This window comes from Solanum pennellii, chromosome 12 (assembly GCF_001406875.1).
Source record: "Solanum pennellii chromosome 12, SPENNV200".
Classification (NCBI taxonomy): Eukaryota; Viridiplantae; Streptophyta; class Magnoliopsida; order Solanales; family Solanaceae; genus Solanum; species Solanum pennellii.
In genome coordinates this window covers 58,539,028-58,560,860 of record NC_028648.1, presented here as the reverse complement: position 1 = coordinate 58,560,860, position 21,833 = coordinate 58,539,028, and the positions used below count along the sequence as shown (strand labels likewise).

At 32.1% G+C, this 21,833-nt stretch overlaps 1 pseudogene across 1 annotated transcript; it reads left to right on the top strand.

Annotated features, from left to right (window-relative positions):
* The first annotated feature begins 7,350 nt into the window (after nt 1–7,350).
* LOC107006420 lies at nt 7,351–11,457 on the top strand (annotated as a pseudogene). Its single transcript, XR_003575809.1, has 6 exons — nt 7,351–7,433; nt 7,526–7,643; nt 9,384–9,509; nt 9,778–9,828; nt 9,921–10,370; nt 10,686–11,457. The product of XR_003575809.1 is annotated as an uncharacterized LOC107006420 (transcript).
* Nucleotides 11,458–21,833: the final 10,376 nt, after the last annotated feature.

Below are 21,833 nucleotides of genomic sequence, written 5' to 3'. Positions count from 1 at the left end.
AAATTTCCTTTTATATGTTCAGATTATTATACTTTCTTTTGTGCTTGTTCAGTTATGTTTTTTCCAGCTTTATCCTATCCTACATTATCAGTACATTTCATGTACTGACGCATACGTGCGCTACATTTTCTCGTGATGTAGGTTGAAGTTCTCAGCATCCAGATCACGCATAGATCGATTTCTCGATTTCCAGTTCAGCAGATTCAGTGGTGAGTCCTTAATCTCCGAGGACAATAATCACAAATTCGTTTCAGTCATTTAGTTTCAGTTTTTGCTAGACTTAGCTGGGGCTTGTCCCAGTATTTCTAGTCCAGTTAGAGGCTATTTTCAGACATAGTTAGTATCAGTTTAGTTGTGAGTTTATATTTTTCTTTGTATTAAACTCTTCAGTTTTCATATAGCTCAGATTTAGCATATGTGTAAATCCCCATCTTTTCATTTTAAGTATAATTTAGCTTTCGCATGATCATGCCAGCAGGATTAGCTTGGGATCACTTATGGTCCTAGGTTCCGTGTCCGCGTCTCGGGAGTAGCTCGAGGCGTGACAAAATAACTGACTCATTCCTTAACTAGTTGTTCACTAATTTCGTCATATTGTTTACACTAATTTTGTTACGTTGGTTTGATAACATCTGTGCACATAATCATTAAGTATTGTATAACTAGTGTTATTCTGAACTTTTTGTAACAGATTTTGAATTTATTTGCAAATGAAGTTGGTTTGTGATGATTTGATCCTTGGTCTCCCGAGATCTATTTTCGCCTTCACTAATCACTAAGTCACAATGTACCCTACAATTGAATTTAAATGAGTTCAAGACCACGCGTCTCAATTTAATCTTAACAGTGTGGGGGGTTAGACTCGACCCTTATCATGTCTATAACATCCAAAAAAGTTATAAAATCAGAGGGGGGCATGGACCTAACCTATGATAGAGACCAACGAGGATAATCTATAAAATGGCTATAATGACATAGATTTTCATATTAAAAGCAAAATACAATGGTTCAATAGTATATAATTTTGAAGCAAATCAACCAGGTTTTGGAACTATTTTTTCTATACCACATGTGACTCAATAATTTGTAGACCATGAAAAAAGATTTATGAGTAAAACATATAATTTTACTTAGAGTGAAACTACTGAAGAAGTTCACATTGTAACTACTCATCCCAAGCAATGTGAAATAAAATAAAATATTTTATGAAGCATTTTCATCTACTGAAAACTAGTATAAATTTAATCTCAATCTTAATCATGCACCTATCCAATTTGTTATTATTATTTTATCCTACCTCTCAATAAACCAACTACACCAAATAGCATATTTTCTATATATATATATATATATATATATATATATATATTAAAAGATCAGAACCAAAAGGACAAAATTCAAAAAGTTATTGCTTTTTAAATAGTTAGTTGGTTAATTGTAATGATCTATCATTTCTTGTTCTCTACTTGCTTTTTTGGTCAATGATGTTCTTATCTTGATTGCTTCAAAAGGGTGCTGCTGGTTTATAAATATACCAATTGATGGCTGAAATAGGGAAGGCTTTGACAGGATATGTAGTTGGAGTGATTGTTCTAGCTTTTGCACTATTCGCGTCTTGTAGAAACAATTGAACAAGATGAAGAAGAGCAAGATGAAGAAGAGCAAGATGAAGAAGAAGAAGAAGAAGAAGAAGGATTTGGAAGAAATATCTTCACTTCTATTTCATTAGAGAGGAATACAAAAGCTATTGAAAATTAACTAAAACACTACTTTATATAGAACTTAAAATATTAACTAACTAATCTAACAGACCCTAACTATATTTGTTATAACTAATTTTGGTTAGCTAAGTAATAACACCTTTCTCATTACTCCCCCTCAAGCTGGTAGGTGTGAATACATTCAAAACTCCCAGCTTGGAAACCAAATGCTCATGTTGTGCTCTTGCCAACCCCTTTGTCATAATGTCTGCTTGCTGTTCTTGTGTCCTTATATATAGTGTTTGAATCAACCCCATTTGTATCTTTTCTCTGATGAAATGGCAGTCGACTTCAATGTGCTTTGTTCTTTCGTGGTAGACTGGATTAGCTGCTATCTGTAAGGCTGCTTTGCTATCACAGAAAAGCTTTACAGGTAGATGTATTTCTTCTCCTAATTCTTTGTATAATGCAATGATCCAGACTAATTCTGATACAGTAGAAGCCATGCTTCTATACTCTGATTCAGCTGAACTTCTTGATACTGTTGTTTGTTTCTTTGACTTCCAAGAAATCAAAGACTCTCCATGTTTGATTAAGAACCCTGTCACTGATCTTCTTGTATTTGGACATGCTGCCCAATCTGCATCACAGAAGGCTATTAATTCTCTGTCTTTCTTGCTGCTCATCAACACTCCCATTGCAGGTTCTCTTTTTATGTATCTAACTACTTTAAGAGCTGCTTCCATGTGTGATTTCTTTGGACATTGCAGAACTGACTTAAGGTTTGTACTGCAAATCCAATGTCAGGCCTAGTTAGTGTCAAATATAACAATCTTTCAATTAATCTTTGGTATGGACCCTTGTCTGCCAATACTTGATCATCTGTAACATTCATGGCTTCATCTAGCAATGTATTTGTTAACTTCAAATTGATGTCCAGTGGTGTCCAAGATGGTTTAGCTGCAGTCAATCCCATCTCCTCTATCAATTCTAAAGCATATTTTCTTTGGTTCATCAGTATGCCCTTTTCTGATCTGCTGAATTCTATGCCAAGGAAATATCTCAAAATTCCAAGATCCTTAATCTTGAATCTAGCATGTAACTCTTGTTTGGTGTGCTCTATTAACACCAAATCATTTCCAGCTATCAACATATCATCTACATACACCAAGATCACTATTATTTGTGTATGATGCTTCTTTATGAACAATGAATGGTCTAGACTGCTCTGATTAAAACCAAGATCAACTAATGCATCAGTCAATTTTACATTCCATTGTCTACTTGCCTGTTTCAATCCATACAATGATTTTACTAGCCTACACACCATTCCTGAAGTCTCCCCCTGGCTAGAAAAACCCTCAGGCAAAGACATGTACACTTCTTCATGTAAGTCACCTTGTAAAAAAGCATTATACACATCCATCTGATGTATATGCCAATGANCTGACTTAAGGTTTGTACTGCAAATCCAATGTCAGGCCTAGTTAGTGTCAAATATAACAATCTTTCAATTAATCTTTGGTATGGACCCTTGTCTGCCAATACTTGATCATCTGTAACATTCATGGCTTCATCTAGCAATGTATTTGTTAACTTCAAATTGATGTCCAGTGGTGTCCAAGATGGTTTAGCTGCAGTCAATCCCATCTCCTCTATCAATTCTAAAGCATATTTTCTTTGGTTCATCAGTATGCCCTTTTCTGATCTGCTGAATTCTATGCCAAGGAAATATCTCAAAATTCCAAGATCCTTAATCTTGAATCTAGCATGTAACTCTTGTTTGGTGTGCTCTATTAACACCAAATCATTTCCAGCTATCAACATATCATCTACATACACCAAGATCACTATTATTTGTGTATGATGCTTCTTTATGAACAATGAATGGTCTAGACTGCTCTGATTAAAACCAAGATCAACTAATGCATCAGTCAATTTTACATTCCATTGTCTACTTGCCTGTTTCAATCCATACAATGATTTTACTAGCCTACACACCATTCCTGAAGTCTCCCCCTGGCTAGAAAAACCCTCAGGCAAAGACATGTACACTTCTTCATGTAAGTCACCTTGTAAAAAAGCATTATACACATCCATCTGATGTATATGCCAATGAGATCCTGCAGCAATTGATAAAACACTTCTTACTGTGACCATCTTCACAACAGGTGAGAATGTATCTTGATAATCAAGACCCTCCCTCTGATTGTAACCTTTGGCAACTAATCTGGCCTTATATCTCTCCACTGTACCATCAGCCTTAAACTTGATCTTGTAAACCCATTTACAACCAATAGGTTTCTTGTGAGAAGGTAAAGGTACTATAAGCCATGTCTTATTTGCCTCAAGTGCTTGAATCTCTTCTTTCATAGCTGAAATCCATCTAGGATCTGAACATGCCTCCTTGTAAGATTTAGGCTCAGTGATACTAGAGAAAGCACACAAATAGGACTGATATTGTGAGGATAAATTGGCATAATGCAAACAATGTGATAAAGGATGATGTAATGAAGTAGAGGCAGCATATGTGACAAAATCAGTCATCCATGTAGGTTGTTTCCTAACTCTATGTGACTGTCTCAAAGGCATAGAGTTAACACCAGCAGGCATAGTAGAAATATCAACATCATCAACCTCAACATTAGGAACAATGTCAGGCCTATCAAGAACATCATGTGGAGGAGACAAGGGTGAGTCATTAATAGGAGAATCTTCAGTAGGAGATATGTCCAAGAAAACAGTAGGAGATGGAGATGTATTCTGGAAAGGAAATGAATCCTTCCTAAACTAACATCTCTAGATATGAAAAAATTATGAGTGGCTAGGTTATATAACACATAGCCTTTTGTAACTTCAGAGTAACCCATATGCACTGCAGGAACAGCTTTGGCTTCAAACTTATCTCCAGGTGGTAAACACTTAGCATAACATAGACAACCTATTGTTCTGAGGTGTGTTAAGGACCCTTTAACACCATGAAACACTTCAAAAAGGAGACTTGTTGTTGAGAGCTATAGATGGCAATCTATTCATCATATACACAGCCCCAAGCACACAATGACCCCAGTATATAATAGGTATAGAACCCTGAAATCTGATAGCTCTGGCTAGTTCTAGAATATATCTGTGTTTCCTCTCCACCACCCCATTTTGTTGTGGTGTGTAAACACATGTTTTCTGATGTACAATACCAAGAGATGTAAACAAAGCATGACAATTAGAATTGACAAATTCAGTGCCATTATCTGATCTCAATACTTTGACCCTTTTTCCAAATTGTGTACTGATTAGCTGAAAGAAATTTCTTAACACTACCACCACATCACTCTTTAATTTCAGCAAAAATATCCAAGTCATACGAGAATGGTCATCCACAATAGTCAGAAACATTCTATAACCATCAAAAGTAGGAACATGAAATGGTCCCCATACATCCAAGTGCAACAAATCAAAAATACAAGAAGATCTATTCTCACTATTAGGAAAGGGTAATCTGGTTTGTCGAGCTAATGGACACACATCACATTTGTCCAAAATCCTTTTGCATTCATTAGGATCAATATTAAAAGAATGACTCATAGTTCCTACAGATGCATGACCCATCCTTCTATGCCAAAGAAGGATGTCCAGCTTATTCTTGGAAGCAACCATTCCTTTTGGTGAGCAATCAACACCTCTCCCTCTGTGACTCATCATATAGAGGCCATTCTTTTCTTCACCAATCTCCAGTACCTTCCCACTTGAGAGGTCCTGGAACACACAATAATCAGGAAAAAAATGAACTGAGCATTGTAGTTCCTTAGTGATCTGAGATACTGAAAGCAGATTATATCTAAAATCTCGAATGTATAAAACATTTTTCACAGATCTTCCATCCATCAATTCACAACTACCAATATGTGATACCTCTACGATCCCTCCATTTGGCAAATGTACTTGTTTGTTATAGTCAGTAACAGGCTTCCTAAAATTCAACATCTCTTTATGAGATATCATATGGTTGGATGCACCTGTGTCTATTATCCATTCTTTATCATCATTACATGCATAGGAAGCAAATGCTTTAGAAAAATTACCTCCCATGTTCGAATCAGATAATCTGCACATATTTGAGGAGGAAGGTTCTGGTACATCATCAGCCTTGTGCTGTCCCAGATTAGACTGATTGAGATGTGATGATTTATCATATTGTTGCATCATCTGTAGGTGTTGTTGTGAAGGAATGTGTGATCTATTCCAATCAGCATGAAGATTATCAGTTCTAGGATAGTTATTGTAACCTTGATCATTACGAAAATTCACATGAGCTGCTCGAGCTTGTGATCCATCATTGTGTGATCGACTTTCCTCATCCCTTACATTGTGAGCATGACTTCGATTTTCTCCTTCCTTCTCATAAGAATCATTTTGCTGTCCAACTTTCTTCTTGAATCTGAAGTTGGAAGGATATCCAATTAACCTATAGCAATTGGCTTTAGTATGACCCATCATCTTGCAATGATCACACTGAGCATTCCAGTCCCTTTTAAACTTACTAGGAACTTGACGAGCAGTCATAAGAGCTGCTATCTCCAGATTATTAACATTCCTAGCTGAGTTTGCTATGACTCGTTGGCTTTCTCTTTCAATCATCATTGAATAGGCTTGATTAACAGAAGGAAGAGGAACTAGCATCAAGATCTGACTTCGAGCCTGCTCATAAGTCTCATTAAGACCCAGTAAAAATTGTAACAACTTCTGCTGCTTCATGAATTCTACAAAACCTCTCGATTCTGTGCAATTACAACCAGGAAAAGGCGCAATGCAATCAAATTCTGCCCAGCACAATCTCAATTTTGTGAAATACTCTGCGATAGTACTCGTACCCTGTACCAATGTGACAATTTCTCTATGTAGTTGAAAGATCCTTGATCCATCCGTCTTATCAAATCTCTCCTTAAGATCTCACCAAACAGAACATGCATCTGTAGAGTAAACAATTCCACCCAATAATTCCTTTGAAACACAATTCATGATCCATGAAAGGACAATTGCATTGCATCTCTCCCACAAATCACTCAAATTAGGACCAAATCCATCCTTCCTACACTTTCCATCGATTAGCCCCAACTTGTTTCTTCCAAATATGGCTATTCTCATCGATCTGCTCCATACGGAATAATTTTCAGCACCTGTAAGTTGAATGGAAATCAATACAACTCCAGAAGTGTCTGCAGTACTCAAGAAAAGAGGATGATTGTGACTAAGTTTTTCCGGTAACTCATTGTCGACAGTAACAGCCATTGTTGAACTTCATCAACGGCTTTAATTCTTCCTTGCTAAACTTCAATTCAGACCATATCAATGGCTGATAGCTCTGATACCATGTAGAAACAATTGAACAAGATGAAGAAGAGCAAGATGAAGAAGAGCAAGATGAAGAAGAAGAAGAAGAAGAAGAAGAAGGATTTGGAAGAAATATCTTCACTTCTATTTCATTAGAGAGGAATACAAAAGCTATTGAAAATTAACTAAAACACTACTTTATATAGAACTTAAAACATTAACTAACTAATCTAACAGACCCTAACTATATTTGTTATAACTAATTTTAGTTAGCTAAGTAATAACACCTTTCTCATTACGTCTGCTGAGCGAATAGCAAATGATGGAACAAGTGATGATTTTGAATCAGGACTATTTAAGCTTCTGCTTCACAAGGCTAAAATGCATTACCAACATTTTTGGCCTGTAAGTACACGTAAACATCAACTTCTTTCGTTAGGATCATTTTGTTTAATTGATGACTTGAAGGTTTAGCTGTTTATGTGATATTGTTGTAGATGTTATTACTCAAATGTGATGTGTATTTCAGGACTTGGAATTTGGGTGGAGAGTAATTGTTGGCTCTGTCATCGGATTCTATCGTCTTTGGGAGTTTTGGAGATGATAGGGGAAATGGTATCTTTGTTCCAATGCTTATTTTGATCATTGGGTTTGATCCAAAAACATGAACTGCAATTTCAATATGTAAGAATCTTTATGCTACATGATTTCTTGTGCTAATGCTTCTTGTTTCACTTCACTGTGTATGTTATCGTTGTTGTTGTATTCTGTTTTCTTTGTCAGGTATAATAACAGGTATATCAGGGGAAGCTGTGTTGCTATCCAATACTTGACCATCCCGTCATTGATTCTGATCTAGCACTTCTTTTAACACCAATGTTGTTACTAGGGTTCAGTATTGGTGTTGCTCTTTAACGTTATTTTTTGCTGAGTGGATGATTATAGTTATGTTGATTATTCTTATCATAGGAAATGATGATTCAGCTGTGATTCCTACCCATATTATCGATATAGTTTTTCTGATTGATTTAAGGGACTTGTAGTTACATCAACTAGGTCATTCTTCAAGGGTGTTGAGGAATGGAAAGAAGAAAACAGAATGCATAAGGTTAATCTCTTTGAACCTTCTTTCTGATTGTAATGTGCATTAGAAATTGTGTTTTCATCCCAGTGAGTATTTGTCACGACCCAAGGTACAGCCTAGGCATAACATGGCGTATAGAACCCCGAGAGATCCTACACAAGCCACTTAGCATACACTAAGCAAAATAATTGAAATTCGAGAGAATTTAAAAGACAATTCGTATCAAAGAGTTTCATGAAATGAAGTGGCAGTCTATATAGTCTCAAAGCCATCTAATACATCAAGAGTGATCAGGATGTAACCCGTACATCACATATAGTCTCTGATAAAGAAAATACATAAAGCAACAAAATGATAGTCGTCCTCAAACAATGAAGACTCACCAAGTCTTCGAATGCACCGAGTATAGCTACTAGCCACGAGTGGAGGCAGAAGAGTCAACACGCCCTACATTTGGGGAAAATGTAGTCAAGAGTATGCGTATATGTACCTAGTATGATAGCAATGCATAAAAGTTATGTAAATCATGCTAAACGAACATTTTTATGGTATGCAAAGACCAAGCTAAACATAAGGTAAGAGTATGAAAATATATAGCATAATCATGGTCAATGCAAATAAACATCGTGTTTAAACACTTGTGAGCTTGAAGTAACCTTAGTTCATTATTAAGGGAGATTTACCTGTTATCGACACAGAGACCATGTGAGCTAAAACACGGAATCCGGTGTCTACCCCACACAAAAAAGAGGTGTTCCTGCTTGCCAAGGCAAGAATTACCATTAACTTCTAGCTTATGTGGATTCAGTAGCTAATGTTTATGTAGAAAACCTATGGTGGCCACTTATCCATTCGGTCCTAAGCATAAATCCCACGGAATCTTGATTAGTCTTATATTTTCTTAACATTCATGAGGCACGAGTAATCGCCTCTTGTCTTATCATTGGAGGTCATGGGTAATCACCTCTTGCCTCACCATTAGAATAACTCCTTAACATTGGTTCATTTTAGGTGAGAAAGTCTTTCAACCTTAAGAACCGTAAATCCTGTTACAATCTTACTTTCATGTGTACGTGAGAAATCCTTTCACAAAAACAACATGGATGCTTCACTCTCAAAGCAATTAATCTTAAAAACATTTTCATCAACTTCATAAGAACATAAATATCTTCATATTTTCATGAGTTCAAGGATGGTTCACTAACCGTGGACTCTTCCACCGTCCTTGAACCCTTCCTTACAAGTCCTTTTTTTTTTTTGAGGTGTTACAGTATTGGAACACAGAACCATATGAAGAAGAAGAAGACGAAAATGAAGGTGAAACTGCAACAGATGCTGGTGCTGAAGATATTATGTACAAACTTCTACCTAGAGGTCCAAGAATTAGAAATGAAGAGGTGATCACTTTCATATTTGTCGCTATCAATTTACTTGACTACCTATATGGTCAATGTATAATTTTTCATAAACAAGCATTACCTCAAGTTATTTTGAAGTTGATGTGCCTTTCTCTATTGCTGTGTGGGTCATTTTCCTCGTTCTGCATATCGTTAAGGTTTGTTTCTTTAAATTGCTTGTCTGTTTATAATACCTTTACATTTTCAGGACCACCTTCTGCACTATTAACTTTCTAACTAGAAGCTACGTAACATTTTTTTAGTACAGACATATATATCAACTTGTTCAACGACATATTGGATCTTAAACCTCTTACAGGTACTTATTGTTTGAAATGTAAACTATACTGTCCTGTTCCTGCTTGGTATTAGCTTCTTCATATTCAAGAATATTTGTTTTCAACTTTTCAGGTCCCTGTTGCTGTAGGAGTTTGTGCATATGAAGCAGTTTGCTTGTATAACGGAATGAGGGTGGTTATGTCAAGTGGAAAAGATGTAATAACCGTGTATATGGGAAACGGGGTGGTCATGTCAAGTGGCGAAGAAGTGATAACCTGGAAAGTGCATCCGTTGATTCTTTACTGTTGCTGTGGCTTTTTAGCTTGGTGGTCTGCTAGGTCTTCATGGAGGATTCATTTTGGTTCCATTGTTTCTACATCTAGGGATTTTGCCTAGGGTGCATCTTTCGTTTCCCCTGATCACCGTTGTTCTAGAGAGATCAGTTATTTCGACTTCCAAGTTGCAACTATTGACAGATTGCAAATGCAGGTTTCTATCACCACTGCTAACTTTTATGATGATGTTCTCCTCTTCCATGTCTGTCATACAGCAATACTTACTAGGACACTTTCCAGACCATAGGTAAGGACACAACTTGAAGATCTTCATAGGTTTTTATCGTTGATTTGAGCAATCATATATTCTATCACTGTATTTCGTTGCTGTGACCACTGTTGCTGCCTTGGTAAGAAGCATTGTCAGACATAAAATAGTTAATAGAGCATCTTTATTTTGTCCTTCACAATCTTTGTTGGCAGTCTCATTAGGCAAGTTCCTTCTCTTTTCATTTGTTTACATATATTGAGCTATAATTTGAAACTATCGCGTAGCAATTGACATTCCTTAACTGGTTGTGTGACTGATTTTATTGTTTTGTCCTCACGTATTTGGTTACAGGTGGTGTAGGCATAGCAGACGCAATTAAGAGGATCAAGGAGAGGCAGTGTATGGGGTTTGATAAAATCTGTGCATATAAGCCTTAAGTTTTGTGCAACCTGTGTTTTTCTGGAGTGATTTTGATTTTATTTCCAAAAAGAAGTTGGTATGTGATGGATTGGGTTCCTGTAATTTGTAATGCATGGCAATAAGTTACAAAGTCGTGTTCATTTTTCGCCATGGTGTGGTCTGAGGAGAGGTAGAAATAGACAAAAACGCCTCATGCAGCTTAACAAGGACACAACTGTAGGAAGATTAGGACAAAAGGTCAGTAGATAATCGACAATTAGAGCAAAAGGTTAGAAGGACCTCTGTGGCTGTCAATCAACTCGGAATGATAAACAACGCGAAAGACAGACACCGCCAGACCATTTCATCTCAGAATTTAAGACATGCACAAAACTTGTCAAACATAGAACAGGGAGGTTGGAATTCACATCGATTACAGTGAGTTCATCAACATATCACACAAAAATTAACGCCAATATAGAATTATTGATAGTCGAAGGCACCACAATACAGGTCAGTATATATTGGAAAGGAGCAAGTGCCCCGGTCCTAATTCATTCAGTCAACACAGAAACATCCCAAAAGTTAACAAAAACGTAACACTATTTGAACTTAGAACACCAAACCAAGCCATGGGTAAGGGCTTTTTAATACTAGGAGGAAGAATATCACATCCTCACTTCTTTCCGCTCTTTTTCAAGCCAGTACCGCCAATGGACCCTTTCTGAGCCTTTGCCTTGAGCTCCTTCAGGGCCTGCAACGTCACAAAGATGAGTTAATTTGAGTCATAATGATTGGTCTATAACAAGCTGCAATAACAAGAAGAATGATTTACCTTTTCTTCTTCCTTCTTCTTTGCAAGAAAAGCCTTGTCATTCTACAGATATATCAAACGCGTACAAGTTAGAGCCAGCAGCAAATATCACATGTAAGGCTCATGAGCCAGAGACTGAATTAATCTAGTGGATACCAAATTCTGAGCATGAAGCATAATCCAAAACAAAGGTTTCATTATTAGTCACCGGTTCTCCCTTATTCATAATAACTTCGATACCAACGATTGTTGCAACAAATAGAGAATTTCTGAATGTGTGACCATCTAAAGATATATTCCTCAAAATAGCCAAAGAAATTGCATAATAATCTAGTCTAGATATGTCACTGACGGTATATGGAGCGTCGATAGAACTGTGACATATCCACCCTGATCTGCACCCATCAATTAACTACGACTCAATTCCAAATCAGTTAGGTCAACCTATATGAATCTCCTACCTACCCCACACCCACACCACATCAACAAAAAAGTATCGCAGTCCTACTGAAAAACAACAAATACCTCACACAAATTCCCCATGAGTTTGCTGCTTTTTTTTTCCTTTGACGTTCCCTTTCCTCCTCATATTTATTTTCAATTTTCGAAGTGCTTCCCAAAGTATACCTACAGTCTAACAGCATGTTTTCTTGGGCATACTGTATCCCTAACCAACCTCCCTCTTGCTATCTATAACTATAACAATTCGAAGACCGACAGTTTGTCTCCCTTTCGGTTAAAATTGTCCAGCAGTATATTAGTGCTGGTTTTTGTCATCAAGAAAATTATTCTGATCACTTACCCCAGAAAAGGAACAGAAAAATTCAGCTGACACGCACGCGCAATTCATCACCCACAAATATAGACTATATCTAACCAAACAAAAGGCCAAAACACCATCGAAACAAAAAGTGTCTATTAGCAACAACGTATAGACCCCATAAAGATAGGATAAGGTTTGCGTACATACTACCCTCCCCAAAACCCTCCCCACCCCCCACCCCCACTTGTGAGATTGCACCCGATATATTGTTTGTTGTTAATATATTGAATATACAAATTATAGTTAAAACGCAAGATCTACAAAATAACAGAAGAATCTATACAAACAAACATCAGGTAAAACAAGATATTTCATCAAATTACCTCATCATACTCCTTCTTTTCAGTCTTTGGTGCCTTCAAAGGCTTTGCTTTTCCACCTATTCAACAAAACCAAAAATCAATATACTTCTTATAGCTTTTCTTACACCCTTTTGAAAAAAAATCAATCCCCAAATCAATTAGGTCAACTATAACCACAAAAAAATCAAATCTTTTGACAAATTATATCAATAACAACATAACTCCACAATAAAACAACAATTTTTTTTCAAAAAATAAATCAAATCTTTCAAAAACTATATAGGATTTGTCATACAACGAAAAAAAAATCAAATCTTTACCTTGCTTGGAAGACATGGTTGATTTTTAGGGTTAAGAGTTTGGATCTGTTGATGAAAACTTTCTCTCCTAACCCAAATAAGCTTTTTTTTGTGAAGTGGCGTTGGAATTTTGATGGATAGTGCCAAAATTTATACTAATTTTTTTTTATTTGTATTATTGGAGTAGGAATAAAAATAGTGATGTTTTACTATTTTATCCTCTTTGTTAAAGAGAGTGAATATGAGATTTGAGGGTTTTTTTAGGTATTTGAATGAAGGAATAAGCCAATTGGAGGTTTAGCATTATTCCTTGAGCAACTTGCCAATCCTCCTAGTTTCTATGATTAAGCTTTAGCATCTCTCGATTGATTCCACAAAATATTACTTTTTTTATTTTTAATTATTTGCTTATTTTAAAATTAACGAATCTATTAAAAAGTCAATTACTCAAGGAAGTATATCTTGAATAATAAATTTATCATTTTACTTTTATTAATTATGAAGTAGATAAATTAAAAATTTAAGATTTTCAAAAAATTATATGTTTTTCAAAATAATTAATGATGCTATAATAGGTAAGAATATTTTGTTCTTTCTTGGTTAGTCAAAATGGATAAATAATTAGGAACAATTTAAAAAAGAAAAATAGACAAGTAATTTAGGACAAAGTGAGTAGTTATCTCTCATAAACAATACGTATCAGATAAATTTGTTTATCAAGGATAGACCTGTCAATATGGGTTAGCCCACCCCATTCGGGCTAACCCATACAGGCTTCGACATTTTACGGGTCAGATCGGGCTAGCCCATTTTTGGTGTGGGCCAGAAAACGGCCGGCCCAACCCACAAGTAAGTGGACTACAGGTTTGCCGGGTCAGTCCACTTTTTAAAAAATTATATTATTTTTAGAATTATTAAATTATAATTTAAAACGATTAGTGTTATTATTTTTCAATCAAATCCACAAATAAAATTATCTTTATAAAAATTTATTAAGTTTTTTTTTTCAAGTAAAAATATAAATATCTAAATAGAAATATTAACTTAATTATTTTGAGTTTGAATTCTCTTTAATTTTAAATTTTAATATTATATTATATTTTTTAATTAATTTAATTTGGCCCACGGACCGGCCCTACCGATATTTCTCGAGTTCCACAAATCAGCAGATTTATTCAGGCCGGACTAAAAAGTCATTTTCTCAAATGGGTTTCAAAAATCGTAGTCAGCCCTTTCCGAGTTAGGCCAGAGCAGTCCAACAGGCTTAGCCCATATTGACGGCTCTAATCAAGGATAAGATAGATGAAAAGAATCACCTAGTATTTTTTTGTTCTTTCTTTTCCACTTTAAATACTTATTACTCAACTATAATATAATATTATTTAGGATCAATCTATAATTTACAAAAATAAAAAATAGTTTCTTTATATATTGATTGCATTAATTAGAATAATATTTGATTCATTGGCTAGTTTTTAGAAAATTCTTCGATTCTTGTTAAGTTATTAGGAATTTAGGCATAAAAATTATTATAATCTAGTCTCAAACTTATATCATTCAATACTCATTGAATCGTTTAAATTTAAGAGCATGTTTAATATCATCTAGGGATGGCAATGGTGTGATGTAGGGTGGGAGCGGTGCGGCTTGAGCTTAACCCGCAAAATTTTTAATCTGCCCCCCTTTGCATAATAACTCTTTTCATTTTTAACCCCCTCCACCCCGCTCACATAATTCTTTTAGTATTTTTTTCTAGTTATGTTTGATATTAAAAATAAAATTGATAAAAATAAATTTATTTTTTTCATTAATTTGTATTAATTCAATAGGATAGTGACTTAAAATTTTATTTTTTAGAGTCAATTGGGAAACATGTAAGAAATTGTATTATTTTTATTGAACTATTTCCATTTATTATCTTGAATATTTTAATAGCTTTAATGAAATTATCTTAATAAATGATGTTCTATCACTCTTGTAACATGTAAAAGTTAAAATTAAGTTTAAACCCACATAAAATCATATATATTCGTTGTGATACTATGGGAAAAAATCAGCATACTTTTAATTCTGAGTATTAACAAATGAATGAAGTGGGTGTTAGGACTATGATTCACTCTTCATGAAGTCCTTACTCCCATACAATATTATTAAGGGAAATTTTTCAAAATGTCAATATTTTAGCATTTAAGAGGCTCATTAGCAACAATTTCAATATTTAGTAAAAATGTCATTTTAGTTTGTTATGTATCTTATTTATGTTTTTATTATTTATTTTTATTTAAAGAATATAATTATTTAATAACAAAAAGGAGAAAATTAAGGGGGGAATATTTCAAAAAAGGCAAGCATCCTTAATTTTCTCATCAGTTACATTTTCAAATAAAATTTAAATTTTGTTTTTTTTTTCTCCAGAATTTTTACCTTTTTAAAATTATATTCATTCCACAATATATTCTATTTATATTTATTATAGTTTTTTATTAGTTTGTATTCATTCCAATAGGTATGCCGAATTTATCTATATAGTCATTTAAGAAATATATTTGTATTTTCATATATTTTTTCCCTATATAGTTATTTTTTTCTTCAAAAATCCTGTATGTATTCATTTCAATATGTATTTTATTTGTATTTCTATTTATTCTAGTTTTTATTTAGAATTTTGTATAATAATATATAAAATACAAAAAATTAGTATGATGAAAAAGTGAATGAAATATAAAATTGAAAAGAAATAATTGAATATTTGGTGTACTCATTCTTAAATAAAATACATAACTAGTTGACATACCTTTAGAATAAATACAAATTAGAAAAAAATGTCAAATTCAGTTGACATACCTTTATTAGTTTGTATTCATTCCAATATGTATGTCAAATAAAATGTAGCTATTTAAGAAATACATTTGTATTCGTATATATTTTTCACTGTGTATTTATTTTTCTTTTCAAAATCTTGTTTCCTTTTCTAAGTCGTATTCATTCCAATATGTCTATTATTTGTATTTGTATTCGAATACAAATAAACTAATAGAAAGTTGTTCTTCTTATAAATAAAATACATAACTAGTTGACATACATTTGGATGAATACAAATTAGGGACAAATACAAGATTCATAAACCATGCAACATGAAATTTTTAATAAATACAAATATTGATAGTATACATAGTGATTTGAATACAAATTAAGAAAGCATACCAAATTCTAAAAAAGAACTATAAATACAAAACAAACTAATAGAAAATTGTTCGACAACTATCCGATCTTCGTCGTCTTTTTCAAGATCCTCACGAGTAGACAAAGATTCTACATTTGCGTTCTGAATTTAAGGAAGGTTTTGCACACCAATGAGTCTTGTAAATGTTCTTACCCTGTTTCTTCCCTCATTTTAGCAGTGGATCATACATTATACACTATTTGTTAAGTAATAAATTAATTAAAGGATGAAAAATCACCAGAATTTGGTTGATTAAGATGAATACCTCTAGTAAGCCTCTTGGATTCAGCCATTGGAGAATAAATCATAACGGAAATTGAAAAATACAAACAACATTTTTTTAAGATTTAAACAAAAATAAAATTAGAAAAGAAATCTGAAACTAGGATAAAGATTAGAGATATAATCAAAGGGAATCTTGTTGATTCAATTTTGGATTAAAAAAACAACCAAAATATATGGCAAAAAAATATTTGCAACTTGAATGTTGGAGGAAAATCAGAAAAGATAACCATGAGAGAGAAAAAAATTAAATGGGAGAGAGAATTAATAATTTGAAAAGATAAATATGAGAGAGAATGATTTTTTTTTTAAAAAAAAGGGTATATAGAATTAATTGGAAAAGAGAGATAAAATAGGAAGAAAATTGGGACACATAATTTTTTTAAAATAATGACATTTTTGACGTTATTGCTAATATTTATAAAGTATGGATATTTTTACTAAATATGTTATTTATTTTGACTAGTTTACTAATTTTTCCTATTATTAATCCCAATTCTTAGATTGTCAATCAACGTTCTCCAATGTCCATCTTGGCCTAACCAAGTTATTATTGGGTCATTAAAATTGTCTTGTTAATACTTTTATATTATGGGCTTTAAGTTGATCCAATTAATCATGTCCATGAATTTTGAATGAGCCCAAAAAAAAAAGACTCATACTTCTTCTTATGAGTGGTAAGGCAGAATTATAATGTATCTCTTAAAAGTTTAAAATTACAAGATTCTCTTAAATGAATATAATAATATAAACAGTGATACATCAAAAAGAGGGGTCAGATATATTAATGGACAAAAAATCAAAGCGATGATACATTAGAAAAAGGGTCGGATACATACATTAATACATTAAAAAGATGGTCGAATTATACATATATAAATGGCCAAAAAATCAAATCACCTAAAAAATCAAAGCACCGATATATTAAAAAGTTGATCGGATACGTTAATGACAATTTTGACTTAAGAGAAAAATGAGAGATTTTGAAAATTTGTAAAACTTATAAAGGATAATGGTAATAAGTAAACTAAAAGATGAAATTTCTTCAATCATAAAATAAATTATAGATTTTGTTATAATACATTGAACCTATTAAAAACAATCATCAAATTGCAATACATGAATTAAGATTTTACCTAAAATTTAATATAAAAACAATCATCAAATTGCAATACATGAATTAAGATTTTAGCTAAAATTTAATAAAAAAATAATTAAATTACTTTTATATTTATTTTTATTACTATATAGAAGAGTTTAGGGAAGTAGTAACATGCTTGCTTCCCTAGCCACGGGCAATATAGATACTTTCTTAATATTTTATTATTTCATGCTTTAAATAAGTTGTACATTGTTTTAGAACTGCACTTTCTTAATATGAGACATAAAAGCCCTTCCAACATTTTCCGTTTTCAGCCAAAATATTGGTTCCAATGTGGATCATTCTCTTTCTCCATTTTTACTCTATTTGTTACTAATAGTTGTAATACACATGGATCCCACTTTAAAACACGAATTACTTTATTTGTTACTTATTTTTTTTTGTTTAGAGTGAAAATATAATAAATATTGAAAGTTTTATGTTTTTTTAAAAAAATTATATAAATAATACTATAAATATAATAATTAACAACATTAATATCAAAGTTATTGAAAAAATTCGATTGACTCTCGAAATTCTATTGATACAATATAAAATGAGTTAGATGATAAATATATATTGTTTGAAAATGACGTAAAAATTATTATAAATCACAATAATTAATAATTATAAAAAATAAAAATACATAAAAAGAATTAACGGACTCTAAAAATCTGACATTGCCACATAAATTTAACCATGAAAAGTAACATTTATATATTTGAAAATTATTTTAAAAAATACTATAAATTATAATAATTTAAAACTTAATATATGTAAAGACATTTAAAAAGTGGTTAACCTCCAAAACACTAGATCAAGTGTGATTTAATAAAATTAGTAGGATAAAGCTAACTTCTAACCAGAGGTCTTAATTTTTTCAATTTGTATTTATGCAATATTTTTATAAGGTATAATATTTTAAAGTTATAATAAAAATCTGATACTAATTAATGTTACTAGAGTTATTACGAGTTAATAAGTTATCCATGTGTATGTAATATATCAATTCAGATCTTGTTGCATAAGAAACTTTATCTAATAATATGAAGATTTGAATAATTTTATTCAAACACCTAAAATATTTTTATTAAAAAAAAACCTTTTACTTATTTTTTGAAAAGATTTTGCACTCTTTTTTCTTGCAAATTTCAATATTTCTTTCTTTTTTACAATTTCTTAAATTCAGTTATATTTTTCACATAAAATTAAATGACATTTTTAATACATTCTATATACCATCAATATGAATATATATAATTCTAAAGAGAAAAAAGAAATATTCGTTGAAGGATAAATTTAGCAGTTGCAATTCATTTCAATTGCCACAAGAATGTACAATTATTAGGGACAAATGTTCGATTGCCATATAAAAATATTTGGTTTTATCAAGTTGATTAGTGGCAAATATCGTGTTGCTACTACAACCCTTTTTTTGTTGGTGTAGTGCTCAAGATTTGAAAGTCATTCTTACTTTGTATAATTTCATATAAATTAAGAGTTAATATCTCATATGGTCACTCAACTAAGCACTATTCTCTCATAAAGTCAGTCAACATTCAATTTTAACTCAAAAGTCACTCAATTATTCCCTCTTTCCTCATAAAATCTCTCAATCTATTGAATTATTTTTTAATTTAAATTTACTGATATTAATTGTTTATATAATAAATCAAATTTCTTTAAATAAAAAAAGATCATTTAAACCATTTAGTAATCCATCCACCTAACTAGACCCATTATAAAAAATAGGGAAAATGTATAAGTACCCGCTCAACCTATACCAGAAATCTCGGCGACACACATATACTATACTAAGGTCTTATTACCCATGAACTTATTTTATAAGTAATTTTCTACCCCTTTTCGGCCTATGTGGTACTAACTTGAAAAAAATCAACCAGCGTTGAGCCCACAAGATAGTGTCACGTAGGCTGAAAAGAAATAGAAAATTATTAATAAAATAAATTTAAAGGGTAATAGAACCTTAATATAGTATAAGTGTGTCTCTCAGATTTTAAACATAGGTTGGGGGTACTTGTGCATTATCCCTAAAAAATATAATATTATGTCACACTTTATTTTGCCCTTAATCCAAAATTATTTCCTTTCTTTCTCCTCTACATTTTTATATTTCTTTCTCCATTGTTGGTGCTTCTCCTAGATATCACATATTAAAAGGCTATCAAACATTTTTTACTATCTATAGTCTTAACATCATTTGCCTAGAAATCAAGGAGCCCCTTTGTTTACATATTTCTTTAACAAATAATTCTCACTAACACTTGGACCGAAGAGACATGTAAAAGCAAGTTCAATTACTAAGACTTTAGGGAGATAGTGGTTCATATGATTCTCCCAACCAAAAAACTATAAATTATTACAACCAAAACAGAGAACTTTGTTTATTATAAAATTCAATTTTGAATGAATTATCTTCCTACCAGTTGAGATATGTATGCACTCTTTACTTAACGAAGCAAGTTAATGAATTTACTAATAGTGTTACGTAGGATCAGCGGCGTAGGCAAATGTATGTCACAGTGTCCAATTGACACCCTTCATCCGAAAAAAATATAATATATACAAGTAAAATGATAGACGAAGTGATTAAATAACATATTTTGAACACTCTTGACATAGTAGGCTGCTATAGTTTAGTGGTTTAAGATTTCTAGAATGTGGGTTTAAACACCTTTAATGAGTCAGTGCTCACGTGTTCAAATCTCACTTGCAACAATTTTTTCTCCTTTTTAAAAAAAGAGCTTTTGTTGTTTAATTTTTGGACCATCTTCATAAAAATTTTGGCTCCGCCAGTGCGTAGGATGTATTTGTATTCAGACTGGAAGAAGAGAAAGAAAAAGAAAAATGTAGAGGAAATGAGGAGAAGAGGGAATAATTTTGGATTAAAAGCAAAATAAAATGGGTAATATTATATTTTTTAATGGATCGATTAGGTGGATGGATCATTGTTTAAATGGTATTTTTTACTTTTTAAAAATTTGATTTTGTTATAAAATCAAGTTCATAACAATATAATCATAAAGAAAGAAGATAAGAGAAGTAGATGTAGGAGAATATTTTCTTCTTATTCAAGTGTGTTCTTCAAATAGTGAGTGATGTCTCTATTTATAGTGTTGAGGTATCACCCCCAAAGATCACTCAATTAATAGATACATGTTTTACTATAATGGATCATATCACCTTGGAAATATACATACATGAATACAAATAATTCATGAATATCCAATGGACAATCCACTTAATTAGTTCAATAGATTTTTAACAGGTTTGTTATATAAACAATTACTATCAGTAAATTTTAATTAAAAATAATTTAATAGATTAAGTGACTTTTTGAGGGAAGATGGTATAGTTGAGTGACTTTTAAGTTAAAATTCAAAGTTGAGAGAGAAGTGTATAGTTAAGTGACTTTTGAATTAAAATTGAAAGATAAGTGACTTTCTAAGAGAAGAGTGCATAATTGAGTGACCGTCTAAGATATTAACTCTATAAATCAAATTAGACAAATAAATTAAAATCTAAAGAGCACTGTCGTTAAAAAAATTATATTCTTAGACTTTGTATATGCATGGGCAATTTTGGTCACAATTCAAACCACCAGGTTGTGAGTGCACATACTCTAATCATCTAGGTAGTTTAACCTATATTACTATTTACTTGTCACTGTTTGACCACTTTTATTAAAAAAGTAATTATTGATTTAGATATTTTATTATTACCATTACTAATTAATATTTAGTATTGAGTCTGAAATTGATAAGAGATAATATTTAATTTCAGTGGTAAAATATAAAGAAATAAACGATAATTTTTTTTTTTGATATGTCAAAATTGACAGGTAAAAATTAAAATTTATTTTAGAAAGAGTAACTTTCACATATATCAAATACAAAAATCATATTTGTATGTTATAGCTATAGTTTGCATAATTGTGCTCCATAGCAAACATAAATATGTATATTTCGTCATACATATATATATAAAAGAAAACACTTATATAATTTTGCTAAACATATACAAAAGAAAACAATTGTATAATCTGCTTTGGTACTCATATACAAAATATCAATTGTATAATATATGTTTGTATGAAGCGAGAAAGAGAAAAAGACAAAAGAAAACTGACTAGGGAGGGATCATATTTGTATAATCATAAGTGTATCTGATGAAAATATATGTATTTGTATTTGTA